We start from the raw sequence: 4,733 nt of genomic DNA on the forward strand, positions 1-4,733 counted from the left end.
AGAGATGTCATTTATAGTCTATCTCTTTCTATATATGGAAAGTCAAGAAATTCTCATCGAAACATCGAGAAATTGTGCATATAGAAAACTCTAAAGAAAGAAAAAAAGGAGACCCATGCCATGATTTTCAAATCTTTTCTATTTAGTAGTCTAAGTTTCTCGATGAGGATAATTAATTCGGTCGTTGTGGTCGGACTCTATTATGGATTTCTGACTACATTCTCCATAGGTCCCTCTTAGATCTTCTTTCTCCAATCTTGGATTAGGGAAGAAGGAGATATTCGCGACTACTGGCGATTTCATTATGGGGCAGCTCATGATCTTCATATCGATCTATTATCCACCTCTGTATCTATTCTTTCTTAGCTAAACAGGTGGAAGATCTATCCAATTTGGTTATATTATATCATGGACTCGAAAAACGGATCTGAATTTGACTGAAATGCACGATCTTCACAGGTATCACTTTTCACGATACCTAAAAGGTGGAATAGCGATTTTCGAACCATTTCCTATAAGAGAATGGTTTCCATTACTTTGAGAAATGGATTCTTATATCAAACTATAGCTATTGCATTAAAGAAGAAAAGAAACTAATAGAAGTCGAAGACGCGGAATGATAGTGAATAGAGAGAAAGATTCTTCTGATTTTCTTGTTTCTATCTACTAGACGCCGTAGAGAATTGAGAATTTTCATGTCTTTCAATTCTCGTACTCGTAATTGGAAAGTTATGGAAGGAGACCCATCATTTTGCAATGAAAACAACATATAAAACTCTGGACAATTTCGAAATCAGGCCAAGCGTCTTAATACATATGCAAAAAAATTCATTATTGGCCCACCATTGATTAGAAGATTTAGCTTGTATGAATCGCTATTGGTTTGATACGAATAATGACAATCGTTTCAGTATGTTAAGGATACAGATGTATCCACAATTCATTTAGAGTTACTTAATAGTCTATTTCTTATACCATATCTCTATCCCGTGAAATTCTCGAGCCAAAAGATGGATGCATATGCTGTGTTTCATTTTGCTAAATGATATCAATTAAATGGTGTATCAATTCCATAAATTGCATATAGCAATAAATAAATCAGCAAAATTCTTTCTAATATTTTAGATAGAAGAAACATTTCTTCTATCTAAAATATTAGAAAGAATGTACCCTTCTATCCAAATCCAATTTGCATCGATAAAATAAATCCAAATTCCAGTAGTAGATGAATAATTGCAAATTTGTGTGTGTACGAGATTAGAATAACTTCAAAATAACTGACATAATTTTGTATTTTTCCTGATCAGAAAAATACATGAAAAAGAAAGGAGGTAGAAAAATTTTTGGATTTATGGTTAAAGAAGAAAAAGAAGAAAACAGGGGTTCTGTTGAATTTCAAGTATTCAGTTTCACCAATAAGATACGGAGACTTGCTTCACATTTGGAATTACACAAAAAAGATTTTTCATCGGAAAGAGGTCTACGAAGACTTTTGGGAAAACGTCGACGTTTGCTGGCTTATTTGGCAAAGAAAAATAGAGTACGTTATAAGAAATTAATCGGTCAGTTGAATATTCGGGAGCAGTAATTTAATCGTTCAAATTTTTTTCTTGTTTTATTATTTTTTTAGTAGTCTTATAGTAGTCTTAGATTTTTCATTTTGATGAGCCTCGCTTTGAGGAATTCATGGAATAATCCATTTTCATGGAATAATGAATTAAGGAAGAAAGGATATGAGTCTACCGCTTACAAGAAAAGATCTCATGATAGTCAATATGGGCCCTCAACACCCATCAATGCATGGTGTTCTTCGACTGATCGTTACTCTCGATGGTGAGGATGTTATTGATTGTGAACCCATATTAGGGTATTTACACAGAGGAATGGAAAAAATCGCGGAAAACCGAACTATTATACAATACTTACCTTATGTAACAAGGTGGGATTATTTAGCTACTATGTTTACAGAAGCAATAACAGTAAATGCACCAGAATTCTTGGAGAATATTCAAATACCACAAAGAGCCAGCTATATTAGGGTAATTATGTTAGAATTAAGCCGGATAGCTTCTCACTTGCTATGGCTTGGACCTTTTATGGCGGATCTCGGCGCACAGACTCCTTTTTTCTATATTTTTAGAGAGAGAGAATTAATATATGATCTATTTGAAGCTGCTACAGGTATGCGAATGATGCACAATTACTTTCGCATCGGAGGAGTAGCCGCCGATCTACCTTATGGATGGATCGATAAATGTTTAGATTTCTGTGATTATTTTTTACGCGGAGTTGTTGAATATCAACAACTTATTACACAGAATCCAATTTTTTTAGAGCGAGTTGAAGGAGTAGGTTTTATTAGCGGAGAAGAAGCAGTAAATTGGGGCTTATCGGGACCGATGTTACGAGCTTCTGGAATACAATGGGATCTTCGTAAAGTAGATCCTTATGAGTCTTACAACCAATTTGATTGGAAAGTCCAATGGCAAAAAGAAGGGGATTCGTTAGCTCGCTATTTAGTACGAATTGGTGAAATGAGGGAATCCATCAAAATAATTCAACAAGCTGTAGAAAAAATTCCTGGAGGACCTTATGAAAATTTAGAAGTCCGACGCTTTAAGAAAGAAAATAATTCTGAATGGAATGATTTTGAGTATAAATTTCTTGGTAAAAAACCTTCGCCCAATTTTGAATTGTCAAGACAAGAGCTTTATGTAAGAGTAGAAGCCCCAAAAGGTGAATTAGGGATTTATCTAGTAGGAGATGATAGCCTTTTCCCCTGGAGATGGAAAATCCGTCCACCCGGGTTTATTAATTTGCAAATTCTTCCTCAGCTAGTTAAAAAAATGAAATTGGCTGATATCATGACGATATTAGGTAGTATAGATATCATTATGGGGGAAGTTGATCGTTGAAATGATAATAGATAGGGTAGAGGTAGAAACTATCAATTCTTTTTCGAAATTGGAATTATTAAAAGAAGTCTATGGACTGATATCGATTCTACCCATTTTGACCCTCCTTTTGGGAATAACAATAGAGGTACTCGTAATTGTGTGGTTAGAAAGAGAAATATCTGCGTCGATACAACAACGTATTGGTCCTGAATATGCTGGCCCCCTGGGCCTGCTTCAAGCTATAGCAGATGGGACTAAGCTACTTTTTAAAGAAGATATTCTGCCATCCCGAGGAGATATTTCTTTATTTAGCATTGGACCCTCTATAGCAGTCATATCAGTTTTATTAAGTTTTTTAGTTATCCCTTTGGGATATCATTTTGTTTTAGCCGATCTTAGTATTGGTGTTTTTTTATGGATTGCCATTTCAAGTATAGCTCCTATTGGTCTTCTTATGGCAGGATATAGCTCAAATAATAAATATTCTTTTTCAGGCGGTCTACGAGCTGCTGCTCAATCCATTAGTTATGAAATACCATTAACTTTTTGTGTGCTAGCAATATCTCTACGTGTGATTCGTTAAAATAGATCTTTTTCCTATAAAATCCATTAACTATTTATATTCCTTTTCTTATTTAGTATTTGGGTTGGTAAGTTAAACTAGATAGCTATATGAGTGAAACAAAACAGCTTATAAATTTGTAGTAAAAAGAAAAAATCTCATTTCCTACGTACAAGAAAAAAGTGGAAGTAAACATAAGCAGTGTAAACTCTTTATCCCAAGGTTGATATTTTTTAATTAGTCATCATATCTTGAAGCGGCCAAGAATAAAGGATTCACGATATGGAATTCCATTACTAGAATACTCCTAGTTATTACTATAACTTAATAATCCATAAGAAGAATCCACCAAAAGTTAGTGAAGGGTTAGGAACACTAAAGTACATAAAGGATTAGTAATGGAAAATCTAAAACATTAGAGATTTTTGCCCATAAAAGGAATCATAATAAGGACTTGCAATTTGTAGAAATTATCAAGTAGTACTTTCTTCGGATTCCGATCCAGAGTATGTTCCCATTCACTTGTTAAGGAAATGGCTATCAAGAACGAATTAACCCTTTATCCATTTTTTCTTTTTAAATACCCCCTCCCTGGGGAAAGAAGAATAGTAAAAAAGATATGGAGTGCACTAGAAAAAATTTTCATTATTTCCTTCCTCTATCCATATTCATGCAGAATTGCTCATGAACTAATACCCAACTCTTTCCATTTATTAATTGAATTCCTATAACAAGTAACAAGTGTTTTATTCCAAGATTAAGTTATTACTGAACAAAGAAAAATTTTCATTATATTATAAAGGATGAGATCAATTCGGAAGCGCTTTTTCTTATTCTAGCAGACGGAATTCCTTTGGTCTAATTTAGGACTTTCAAATCTATTTTATTTTATCTAATTCTATCTACGCCCCCGGGGCTAGGAACAAAACAGTCCTTTCCTTTTTCTGATCATAGAGAAGCCGTATGAAGCTAAGGTTTCATGTACGGTTTTGAAATAGCGGTGGGAACTGTGATGTTATCACCGACTATGATTATCTAACAGTTCAAGTACAGTTGATATAGTTGAAGCACAGTCAAAATACGGTTTTTTTGGATGGAATATTTGGCGTCAGCCTATAGGTTTTCTGGTTTTTTTAATTTCTTCTTTGGCAGAATGTGAAAGATTACCCTTTGATTTACCAGAAGCGGAGGAAGAATTAGTAGCAGGTTACCAAACTGAATATTCCGGTATCAAATATGGTTTATTTTATCTTGTTTCTTACCTAAATTTATTA

Source organism: Triticum urartu, unplaced genomic scaffold (assembly GCF_056163025.1).
Source record: "Triticum urartu cultivar PI428250 unplaced genomic scaffold, HENAU_Tu73 scaffold1651, whole genome shotgun sequence".
Lineage (NCBI taxonomy): Eukaryota > Viridiplantae > Streptophyta > Magnoliopsida > Poales > Poaceae > Triticum > Triticum urartu.